This window comes from Sciurus carolinensis, chromosome 16 (assembly GCF_902686445.1).
Source record: "Sciurus carolinensis chromosome 16, mSciCar1.2, whole genome shotgun sequence".
In the NCBI taxonomy this organism is placed as follows: domain Eukaryota; kingdom Metazoa; phylum Chordata; class Mammalia; order Rodentia; family Sciuridae; genus Sciurus; species Sciurus carolinensis.
In genome coordinates this window covers 68155050-68168279 of record NC_062228.1, presented here as the reverse complement: position 1 = coordinate 68168279, position 13230 = coordinate 68155050, and the positions used below count along the sequence as shown (strand labels likewise).

Here is a 13230-nt window from a genome sequence, read left to right as displayed (position 1 = left end):
TTTAGTTTCATTGTGCTGCATATGGATTTCCAGTTTTCCCAGCATCATTTGTTGAGCAGGTCATATTGTCTCCATTGTATGTTTTTGGAACCTTTGTCTACTATGCAAAAACTATTTATTTGGGTTTGTCTCTGTGTCCTTTGTTGTCTGCCATTGATCTACCTGTCTATTTTGGTGCCAATACCATGCTGTTTTTGTTACTATTGCTCTGTAGTATAGTTGGAATTCTGGTATTGCAATACGCCCTGTTTCATTCTTCTTGCTAAGGACTGCTCTAACTATTCTGGCTCTATTATTTTTCCAAATGAATTTTATGATAGATTGCTCTATTTATATGAGTTAGGTCATTGGGATTTTAATTGGAATTGCATTGAATTTGTATAGCACCTTGGGTAGTATGGCGATTTTGACAATATTAATTCTGCCTATCCAAGAACATGGGATATTTTTCACCTTCTAAGGTTGTCTTTAATTTCTTTCTTTAGTGTTCTGTAGTTCTCATTGTAGAGTTTATTCACCTCTTTTGTTAGATTGATTCCCACGTATTTTATGTTTTTTGAGGCTATTGTGAATGGGTAGTTTTCCTAAATTCTCTTTCAGAGGATTAATCACTTACGCGTAGAAATGCATTAGATTTATGAGCATTGATTTTATATCCTGCTACCTTACTGAATTGATTTATGAGTTCTAGAAGTTTTCTGTTGGAATTTTTTGGTTCCTCTAAATATAGAATGAAGTCATCAGGAAATAGGGATAATTTGAGTTTATCTTTTCCTATTCATATCCCTTTAATTTCTTTGGTCTGTCTAATTGCTGTGACTAGAATTTCAAGAACAATGTTGAATAGAGGTGGCAAAAGAGGGCATCCCTGCCTTGCTCCAGAGTTTTGGGGTAATGCTTTCAGGTTTTTGACTGTAGGCATAGCATAGATAGCCTCTACACTGTTGAGGAATGTTCCTACTATCCCCTAATTGTTTTTACTAATTTAAATGACCATGTGATATGTCTCATTTTTCTAATAAGCAGTGAAATGAATCAACTAATTCTTGTATTTTAGTTTCTTGATGTCATTTTAATTTTACAGAAAATTTGCAAAACAGAAAAGGATATACTTGCAAACTTGAAAAGCAATTGTTTAACTTTTGCTTCATTCACTTACTTATTCTTTCCGTTTCCCTTCCATCTCTACACAGGTACTATATACATGTATGTGTGAACATCTGTGTGCACACAATCAACAGTTTGTATATACATAAAATATTTTGCTGAATAATTTGAGTATAACATGGGAGTATACCCATAAGTACCTCAGTGCACAATTCCAAAGAATGTAGGTTCTTATATAATGACAGTATTATCATAAATCAGAAATTTTTATATGGGTGTGAATCTTTATGTAAACCGTGTGTGATGCCTGGAAACCACTGCTCCCAATTCATCCTTGGCATTTTCTCTGCGCAGGACCAAAGACCTGCATTTAGTTTCCATGTCTCTGTGTATTTCTCTGATAAACAGTTGCTCAGCCTTCCATTGGGTACCTTGGTCTTGTCTTCTTATATTTTTTTTTGAAGAGTTAGAGATCATGTATTTTATTACAATATATTTTAAAAATTTGGGCAGTTACAATTGAGACAGAAAACCAGTTCCATACCAAAAATACACTTTCATTTACTTTATCAAGCAAATAAAAACAATCTTCATTTATTTGCTCTTTTCAGAAGGAAAAGAAGGAAATAATACAATAGAAATCCAATATTATATGAGATACATGTAATTAAGCATACATACAAAATGAATATGTATTGAATTTTCAGAAACAAAAGTAAAAATAAATAGTAATGATACTTTGGAAAAAATAATGCCTATCTTAATTGTTGAAAATATGATTTTTTATTATATGTACATAGATATGCACTTAATAAAAAGCCATCTCTTTAAGATTGCCCAAAACATGGAACCAATAAAGCATATTTTATGGCATGTAATACTATAATCCTAGGGAAGTTTGTCCTTAACTCCAGGATACAAAACACTTAGATTTGTAATATAATAAAAGGTCTGCAGAATTGTCGAGAAAGATTGTCTTCCTCAACTCATATTAACCTGCAATAATCTTACAAAAGGCTGTATAGGAAATTTCACAAAAAGAAATATTAAATAATAATTGTGCCCACTCCATACTGACTACACAGCTGAAAGTGGACTTCAAAAGTAAACTTGGTGGTTATTTAATATTTTCAATACTTTATACTAAAGGTTGTTTTTTGTTCTATAAAAACACTTTGTTTTTAATCATGATTGGCAATCTCAACACAAGAAAAACCCTGACAGAGGGAGTCAGTTTTTGCTCATCACATTTTCATGAATAATGTGTCAGGAGATAGGAATTTATAGAAAAGAAACACTAATATTCATTCCCTTGTAACCAGATTGTAATCAGGAGTGCATTTACATTATTTAAAAATTATTTAAACTCCTTTATAAGAAAATCAAAGGTAGTAGCATTTTCATTTATACCATGGTACAGCCCTCAATTCCAAGAAAAATACATGTTTGGCAACCAGAAAAAATTGCACAAAGCTTGGGGTCAAACTGAAAAGCTGTTGGTGAAAATCACATATTTTAGGAGAATAAAAAAATATGTATGGGCCTAATATTTACATTCAAATATTTACATTCAACACAAAGTCATAAGTTAGCTACTCAGCTGCTCAATACCAATAATTCACAGGTATTTCAAAAGATGGAACTGTGCCCACAATATCTGTGGCCACACAGATATTGTGTGCATAGAATTGAATATTGAATATTCAATGCATAGAATACAGTATAATAATGGTTCTTCAGTCTGTTACCTATTGAAATTATAGAATGAAAATGTTTATATTTTGAAAGCCATACAATCCAAAGAACTGAGCAAGTATTTTATTAATTCATGATACATACTTTAAGTACTACTGATTTCACTCATTTGTTCAACAGCTTGCCCTAAAATCTCATCAACTACATCAACATCATAATTCACTTGCTGAAGATCAAGATCAGGTACAATCATGGCCAGCAGCTGTCCTACATTAACTTGAAGAGATCGAAGTTTGAGGCTTTCCCCATCTGTGTAATTTACAGACTCCTCAATATTACTTGAAGTTGAAACATCTGTTCCTCTCACAGGACTTGCAGATTTTAACCATTTCAGTTTGAGTTCTTCACACTGAGAACGAATCTGTGATTTTTCCATTTCTAATAATTCAACCTCACTTTTGTACTGGTCCCTCTCAAAACTGCATTTGTCCAGTTGTCTAAACACACTGTCAAGCTGCATAGCCATTTCTTTTTTTTTATTTATTTATTTATTTTTTTTATTTTTTTACGTTTACATAGGGTAATGATGTTTATTTTATTTTTCCCCTCCCCCCCACCCCTCCCACCCCTCCCACCCCTCCCACCCCTCTTTTCCCTCTACACAGTCCTTCTTTCCTTCATTCTTACCACTCTCCTTAGCCTAACTCTAAACCTAACCCTAAACCTAATGCTAGCCCGTCCCACCCCCCATTATATGTCCTCATCCGCTTATCAGCGAGATCATTCGTCCTTTAGTTTTTTGAGATTGGCTTATCTCACTTAGCATGATATTCTCCAATTTCAACCATTTGCCTACAAATGCCATAATTTTATCATTCTTCATTGCGGAGTAATATTCCATTGTATAAATATGCCACAGTTTCTTTATCCATTCATCAACTGAAGGGCATCTAGGTTGGTTCCACAATCTGGCTATGGTGAATTGAGCAGCAATGAACATTGATGTGGCTGTATCTCTGTAGTATGCTGATTTTAAGTCCTTTGGGTATAGGCCAAGGAGTGGGATAGCTGGGTCAAATGGTGTTTCCATTCCAAGCTTTCTGAGGAATCTCCACACTGCTTTCCAGAATGGCTGCACTAATTTGCAACCCCACCAGCAATGTATGAGTGTTCCTTTTTCACCACATCCTCGCCAACACCTATTGTTGCTTGTATTCTTGATAATCGCCATTCTAATTGGGGTGAGATGAAATCTTAGGGTAGTTTTGATTTGCATTTCCCTTATTACTAGGATGTTGAACATTTTTTCATATATCTGGTGATTACTTGTACATCTTCTTCTGTGAAGTGTCTGTTCATTTCTTTAGCCCATTTGTTGATTGGATTATTTGTATTCTTCGTGTAGAGTTTTTTGAGTTCTTTATAGATTCTGGAAATTAGCGCTCTATCTGAGGTATGGTTGGCAAAGATATTCTCCCACTCTGTAGGCTCTCTCTTCACATTTCTGATAGTTTCCTTTGCTGAGAGAAAGATTTTTAGTTTGAATCTATCCCAGTTGTTGATTCTTGCTTTTATTTCTTGTGCTATGGGAGTCCTGTTAAGGAAATCTGATCCTAAGCCAACAAGTTGAAGATTTGGACCTACTTTTTCTTCTATAAGATGCAGGGTCTCTGGTCTGATTCCGAGGTCCTTGATCCATTTTGAGTTGAGTTTTGTGTAGGGTGAGAGATAGGGGTTTAATTTCATTCTATTGCATATAGTTTTCCAGTTTTCCCAGCACCATTTGTTGAAGAGACTATCTTTTCTCCATTGCATATTGTTGGAACCTTTGTCTAGTATGAGAAAATTGTATTTATTTGGGTTTGTGTCCATGTCCTCTATTCTGTACCATTGATCTACCTGTCTATTTTGGTACCAATACCATGCCGTTTTTGTTACTATTGCTTTGTAGTAGAGTTGAAGATCTGGTATTGCAATACCCCCTGCTTCGCTCTTGCTACTGAGGATTGCTTTAGCTATTCTAGGTTTTTTATTCTTCCAGATGAATTTCATAATTGCTTGCTCTATTTCTGCAAGGTACATCATTGGGATTTTAATTGGAATTGCATTGAATCTGTATAGCACTTTAGGTAGTATAGCCATTTTGACGATATTAATTCTGCCTATCCAGGAACATGGGAGATCTTTCCATCTTCTAAGGTTTTCTTGAATTTCTTTCTTTAGTGTTCTGTAGTTCTCATTGTAGAGGTCTTTCACCTCTTTTGTGAGATTGATTCCCAATTATTTTATTTTTTTCGATGCTATTGTGAATGGGGTAGTTTTCCTAATTTCTCTTTCTGAAGATTCATCACTTATGTATAAAAATGCATTGGATTTATGAGCATTGATCTTGTAACCTGCTACTTTACTGAATTCACTTATGAGTTCTAAAAGTTTTCTGGTGGAATTTCCAGGTTCCTCTAAATATATAATCATGTCATCAGCGAACAGGGATAGTTTGAGTTCTTCTTTTCCTATTCATATCCCTTTAATTTCTTTGGTTTGTCTGATTGCTCTGGCTAGAGTCTCAAGGATGATGTTGAATAGAAGCGGTGAAAGAGGGCATCCCTGCCTTGTTCCAGTTTTTAGGGGGAATGCTTTCAGTTTTTCACCATTTAGAATGATATTAGCCATGGGCTTAGCGTAGATGGCCTTTATAATGTTTAGGAATGTTCCCACTACCCCAATTTTTTCTAGTGTTTTGAGCATGAAGGAATGCTGTATTTTATCAAATGCTTTTTCTGCATCTATTGAAATAATCATGTGATTCTTAACTTTAAGTCTGTTGATATGGTGAATGACATTTATTGATTTCCGAATGTTGAACCAACCTTGCATCCCTGGGATAAAACCCAGTTGATCGTGGTGCACTATCTTTTTAATACATATTTGTATGCGATTTGCTAAAATTTTGTTGAGAATTTTTGCGTCGATGTTCATTAAGTATATTGGTCTGAAATTTTCTTTCCTCGATGTGTCTCTGTCTGGTTTAGGTATCAGGGTGATATTGGCTTCATAGAACGAGTTTGGTAGGGTTCCCTCCTCTTCTATTTCATGGAATAGTTTGAGGAGTATTGGAATGAGCTCTTCTTTAAAGGTTTTGTAGAACTCGGCTGAGAACCCATCTGGTCCTGGACTTTTCTTTGTTGGTAGGCTTTTGATGACCTCTTCTATTTCATTGCTTGAAATTGGTTTATTTAAGTTGTGTATGTCCTCCTCGTTCAGTTTAGGTAGTTCATATGTCTCTAGAAATTTGTTGATATCTTCGAGGTTTTCTGTTTTGTTGGAGTATAGATTTTCGAAATAGCTTCTAATTATGTTTTGTATTTCACTCGTGTCTGTTGTGATGTTTCCCTGTTCATTCCGAATTTTAGTAATTTGAGTTTTCTCCCTCTTTCTCTTTGTTAGTGTGGCTAAGGGTTTATCAATTTTATTTATTTTTTCAAAGAACCAACTATTTATTTTGTTAATTTTTCCGATTGTTTCTTTTGTTTCGATTTCGTTGATTTCGGCTCTGATTTTCACTATTTCCTGTCTTCTACTACTTTTGGTATTGGTCTGCTCTTCTTTTTCTAGTGCTTTGAGCTGTAGTGTTAAGTCGTTTATTTGTTGATTTCTACTTCTTTTTTTGAATGCACCCCATGAAATAAATCTTCCTCTAAGTACTGCTTTCATAGTGTCCCAGAGATTTTGATATGATGTGTCTTTGTTCTCGTTTACTTCTAAGAATTTTTTTATTTCCCTCCTGATGTCTTCTGTTATCAATTCATCATATAATAGTGTATTATTTAGTCTCCAGGTATTGGAGAAGTTTCTGTTTTTTATTCTGTCATTTATTTCTAATTTCAATCCATTATGATCTGATAGAGTACAAGGTAGTATCTCTATCTTCTTGTATTTACTAACAGTAGCTTTGTGGCATAAAATATGGTCTATTTTAGAGAAGGATCCATGTACTGCTGAGAAGAAAGTGTATTCATTCTTTGTTGGATGGTATATTCTATATATGTCCGTTAAGTCTAAATTGCTGATTGTGTTGTTGAGATCTATAGTTTCTTTATTCAATTTTTGTTTGGACGATCTATCCAGTGGTGAGAGAGGTGTGTTAAAATCGCCTAGTATTATTGTGTTGTGGTCTATTTGATTTCTGGAATTGAGAAGGATTTGTTTGACGTACGTGGATGAGCCAATGTTCGGGGCATAGATATTTATGATTGTTATGTCTTGCTGATTTATGCTTCCCTTAAGCAGCATGTAATGTCCTTCTTTATCCCTTCTGACTAGTTTTGGTTTGAAGTCCACATTATCTGAGATGAGGATGGATACTCCAGCTTTTTTGCTGTGTCCATGTGCATGGTATGTTTTTCCCCATCCTTTCACCTTTATTCTATGGGTGTCTCTTTCTATGAGATGAGTCTCTTGCAGGCAGCATATTGTTGGATTTTTCTTTTTAATCCAATCTGCCAGTCTGTGTCTTTTGATTGATGAATTCAGGCCATTATCATTCAGGGTTATTATTGAGATATGATTTGTATTCCCAGTCATTTGGTTCATATTTAAAATTTTTGACACATCTTGGTTCCTCCTTTATTTGACAGTTCCTTTAGGATAATTCCTCCCTTTGCTGATTTGCTTCTTTGTTTTTTGTCTCTTCCTCATGAAATATTTTGCTGAGAATGTTCTGTAATGCTGGCTTTCTTTTTGTAAATTCTTTTAGCTTTTGTTTATCGTGGAATGATCTTATTTCATCGTCAAATTTGAAGGTAAGTTTTGCTGGGTATAAGATTCTTGGTTGGCATCCATTTTCTTTCAGAGCTTGAAAAATGTTGTTCCAGGCCCTTCTAGCTTTTTGGGTCTGGATTGAAAAATCTGCTGATATCCATATTGGCTTCCCCCTGAATGTAATTTGGTTCTTTTCTCTCACAGCCTTTAAAATTCTGTCTTTATTTTGTATGTTAGGTATTTTCATTATAATGTGCCTTGGTGTGGGTCTGTTGTAATTTTGTGTATTTGGAGTCCTATAAGCCTCTTGGACTTGATTTTCCATTTCATTCTTCAGATTTGGGAAATTTTCTGATATTATTTCTTCAAATAGATTGTTCATTCCTTTGGTTTGCTTCTCTAAACCTTCCTCAATCCCAATAATTCTCAAATTTGGCCTTTTCATGATATCCCATATTTCTTGGAGATTCTGTTCATGATTTCTCACCATCTTCTCTGTTTGTTCAACTTTGTTTTCGAGGTTAAATATTTTGTCTTCAATATCTGAAGTTCTGTCTTCCAGCTGTTCTATCCTATTGGTTATGCTTTCTATGGAGTTCTTAATTTGGTTTATTGTTTCCTTCATTTCAAGGATTTCTGTTTGGATTTTTTTCAATATCTCTAACTCTTTATTGAAATGATCTTTTGCTTCCTGAATTTGCTCTGTTAACTGTCGATTGGTGTGATCGTTCAATGCCTGCATTTGCTCTTTCATCTCATCGTTTGCTTCCCTAATCATTTTAATTATGTACATTCTGAACTCCCTTTCTGTCATTTCTTCTGCCATGCTGTCGTTGGATTTTATTGATGTAACATCTAGATTTGTTTGGGGCATTTTCTTCCCTTGTTTTCTCATATTGTTCAGGGATCAGTGGGTCATTAAGATATTGCAGATTTCCTCTATCAACTTATAATGTCCCTGAAGATTGCTAGTATATCCCCTCTTATCCTTCAGTAGCCTGAAGTCTTGGAGGAGGTTGATAATGCAGAGCTCCACGAAGAAGCTGCCTCTCTAGGTGTGGTAACCCTCAGGTGGCGTATATTCCCTGCTAGTGGGCGGAGGTGCCTCCACTTGTTGACCAATGGTCATCCAATGGGGAAGTAGACTGTGGGCTGAGGCAAGGCCTGTTTGTGCCTATGTCTCTGGCTTTACCGTCCCTGTGGGAAAACCTCCCCCGGCCGGGAAGAGTCACTCGGTGGGGATGTCTCGCTAGTCAGTTGCCCTCCTAGAGGTTCCCCTCAATCTACAACTACCTCCTGGGCTAGGCTGTCTTCTTCTGCAATGATCCCAGGGGCCCGGACCTACGTCCTGGGCCTGGGAGCCTCACCCTTCGCAGGCGAGTCTCCTTAGGCTGCCTCTCCCAGAGAATCTGCCTGCAGCCCTGGAAACTTCGCTCCGCCCCTAGGCGTGTCTCTGTGCGGCTCTTCCAGCAAGAAGCCACCTAGCTCCTGGGACCCTGCTCTGCACCAATCGCCTGGCTATGCAGCCCCTCCCCTGAGCCACCACCTGGAGCCCCGTACAATAGCTCGGAGACACAGAGACCCGCCACACACCTCCTCCTCCGGACAGCTGCCCGGTTTCCGACACAGTCACTAGGAATCCAAACAACTCACTTCGGGTCTCCTCCTCCCGCCAACCACCCGTAGCCCTAGGCAGTCACTCCAAGTCCAAGTGACCCGCCCTGTTCCTCCTCCTCCTCCTTGGGGTCGCCCCCCAGGTGTTCAGGAACGGTGGCTCCGAGACCAGGTGACTCACCACGCTCCTCCTCCAGGCAGGCCACCGGTGTTCAGGAGCGGTTGCTTTTAGTCCAGTCAACTCACCACTTGCCTCCTCCTCTGGCAACCGCCTGTGGTTCTGATACAGTCACTCCCAGGCTAAGCGTCCCACCGCTCTCCTCCTCCAGGCAGGCCACCAGTGTTCTGGAGCAGCTGCTCCGAGTTCAAACAGCTCGTCATGCAGCTCCTCCTTTGGCAACCGCCTGCAGCTCTGATGCAGCCACTCCCAGGTCAAGCAACACGCCGCGCTCCTCCTCCTCCTCCGGGCAACCTCCCGGCACTCAGGAGCGCTCGCTCTGGGTTCAAACAGTTTACCACGCAGCTCCTCTTCTGGCAACCGCCTGTGGTTCTGATGCAGTCACTCCCAGACCAAGCGTCCCGCCGCGCTCCTCCTCTTCCTCCGGGCAGTCCCCCGGCGCTCAGGAGTGCCCACTCTGAGTTCAAACAGCTCACCACGCAGCTCCTCCTCTGGCAACCGCCCGTGGCTCTGATGCAGTCACTCCTAGACCCAAGCGACCCGCCGGGCCTCTCCTCCTCCTCTGGGGAATCCCCAGGTGTTCGGAAGCGGTCACTCTGGGTCCAAACAGCTCGCCACGCAGCTCCTCCCCAGGCAGCCACCCGGAGCCCCAGCGGCTGCTCGAGTCCAAGCGCTATGCTGAGCCACCTCCTCTACGATGATCCCAGTTGTCCGTGTTTACCGCTTCAGTGGGGGGAGGGGCATCTGGCCGAGCAACTCCACTTCACAAATTCCCTGCGTTCCGGGGCTACCGCCCCATCCGGGACGCCTCCCCAACAGGAGAGACTCACCCAGCAGCTTTGAGTTGGTCCCAAGTCTCTCACTATCTCCTCTTTTGAATCTTGCGTCCTGGAGCAGCGTGAAATGCAGCCGCCCTCTAGTCCGCCATCTTGGCCCGCCCCCGCTGCATAGCCATTTCATCCATTTCACTTTTACTCTCCCTATTAGAACACTGACTAAATTCAGCCTTTACATGTTGCAAAGCACTACACTGTTTTTTCAGCCTTTCTATTTCTTCCAAATCTTGCCGATACTGACATATCACATGGTCTGGACTTTCAGAGGTGCCATTAATTTTCTCAAGTAAAAATACATTATCAGTTTCAGTAGACTGATGGCAAGTTTCCTTCTTCACGTATTTGTCATTCATTTCTAATATTCTCTGTTGTAATTCTTTGATTTGGTCAGTAAACATATGACACTGTCTCTTATAATTGCCTTTTTCTTGAGTGACTAAAAGTAGTTCATTTCTCAGCTCTTGTAACTGGCAGCCAACATCATCTGCACCCTTAGCAAAGTTTTCCTGGGCTTCCTGTATCTTTCCTTCAGCATCTACACAGGAGGGCAGTATTGCTATATCATTTCTTACATCTATCTCATGTTTGATCATTTCTTCCTTTTTAACAACTACATTTGGTGCTTCTGTCTGGGTGGCTGCAGTAGTGCCCTGATCACACCTGGGTGATACAGTGCTTGCTGAACTAGTGTGGCCACAAGATTTAGCACTGCCCACAAGCTCAACGTGAACACCACTTTGTTCAGTGTGACTCTGTTCTTGTTTAACTTCAATATCATGATCTACTGCAGGTTCGGGAGTACTGTTTTCTTCCAAGATAATCACATCTTCATCATCATCATCATCATCTTTATGAGTTGAATTTTCAAATGCTTGATTACTTAATCTCCGATTCTTTGCATTCAAAATTGTGGAATGAGTAGAAAGTCTCCGTTTTAGGCTGTTGCTCTCAGACTGGGGTGAAACCCGATGATTATTTATAGGTCTTGTTGGATAGGAATTTGTCACTTCTGAATGATGTCCTCTTTGAATGTTTTCCCTCATATGAGAAAAGCTCTGACTTGAAATAGGGGTTGTCCGAAAGAGTTCAGTATTAATCTGTGGGATCACTTCTGGTTGTTTGATTCTGAATTTTTCTTTGTTGTTCTTCTTGTAGGTTTTTTCATAAGTGGGATGTACCAAATCTTCATCCTCGGGTTCCTCTGGAACTTCACAGGTTCTGAACTGTGGGTCAGGGTTATTGGAGCAAAACTATTTTTCTGGAAGTTGATCTATCCCATCTGGTAATTATTGCCACTTTAGACAGGAATCACATTGAACCCATGTTTGATCAGGACGTTTCTGTATATATTCAACTGGCAAATTTAGAGGATAATCTGAATTTTTTGTCACTTTCATTTCATTCCAGCAATTATTCAGCTTTTCTCCTAGTGCTGTTATTGTAAGTCTGTACTTATTAGTGTAGTCAAAATCTTGCTTATTATGAGTTGGCTTAAGGAAATTACATTCTATAATTCCAACTACTCCAACACCCATGTTGTTTGCCCTTAGCTGACATCTGACTTTTTCATAAGCTTTGATGAGTCTATTTCTGTGATACATCATTATGCCATAATGATCTTTATTTCTACAGTTGAATCCAAAAGTAATTCTAACTGTTTTAGTAAACAATTTAGGTCGATAAACATCACGTTTGATGTAGGCAAGACTCTTCGAAACTAGCTGTGTCTTCACTTTCTGTCCATGTTAGATGATCTGCATTCTTGGCTTTAGATATAATATACTGCAGTAAGCCCTCAAGGAATAGTCACTCTCAGGGGCAATTTGGTCCATTCTTTCTTACTTCTTGTACCCTTTCTTTTCCGTTGCATTATCTAAATCCTCAGGAATTCTGATATCATGTTTATCCTTTTCTAAATAAAACTCTGTTGCATTTTTGTAGCTTCTAAGATTCCAAATGATGATCCTTGTCCCCTTCTTATCCATAATGGCATCAAGTTCTGCCAGTAATTTCTGTTCCATAGAAAACAGAATGTTCCAGAATTGCAGCAAGGCTGGCTTTTGAATCTGCCAAATTAATCATCTGACGTGGTGCTTGTTGAATGCCACTATTGGAACAACAAGATGTTCTGCTTTTATGACTTCCAAGTAGGTCTGAGACAAGAAGCCCACACTCATGGTTTCTCCATTTTTGCTAAAAACAATGGCATCTTTACCCAAATACATAGAACCTGACTTGAAGCCATTCCCATACAATCCAACTGGGACATGACCATTCATGGTGACTTTGTCACTGAAGTCAAAGCCTTCCTGGCTGTATCATCTTGGATAAATTACTTTAAATCTATCTTGATGTGTTTTCCCATCTCTTGGCATTTTGTGTAACTTATCTGATATCATACCATTCCCATTATTAGTGAATGTCAAGCATATACAGTCATTTAGCACTGTTTTGTCAATCCATATCTGTTTAGCATTCACATCAGGATCATAAGCATTATCTATTAATTCAGCAACTGCACTGCATGGCCAAGTATGACTAGTAGAATTAGTATGTAAAAACTTCGTGCAAAGCGTGCTGAGGCAGATCCCACTGGGTGGCTGTGCCACCATCTTGAGCGAGCTACAAAGCCAGGACCTGCCTCCGCCGCCACCCGACTCCGGGGTGCGATGTCCCATCCACTTCCGTGGCGGGACCCAGCCCAGCTCCTGTCTTCTTATTTTTTTAAGATGAGAAGCCAGTTATTTTAAAAATCTTTCTCTGTAGTGCTAATGTTTCCAGAAGATTGAAGTTGTAAATCTTTTACTGGGAAACCACAGATGTGGACTATTATGTCCTTATAGTGTACCGGGATGCACATCCTATCTCTCATCACAGCGACATTTCCCACTAATTCTTTCACAGTTCTTCACTGTAATCTTACCATTTTCTCCTTCAGTAAGCGTTCTGGACATGTTTGACCCTTGTATCCTAATGCACATCCATCTTCCAGCTGTGTTTTGGCCACCACTGTTGACCTAGCTCTATGGATCCTGCCTT

The 13230-nt window shown here is 39.1% G+C and overlaps 1 pseudogene; it reads right to left on the bottom strand.

The window, feature by feature from the left end:
* Positions 1-2947: 2947 nt before the first annotated feature.
* Positions 2948-12803, bottom strand: LOC124967571 (MORC family CW-type zinc finger protein 3-like; annotated as a pseudogene).
* Between the last annotated feature and the right edge of the window lie 427 nt (positions 12804-13230).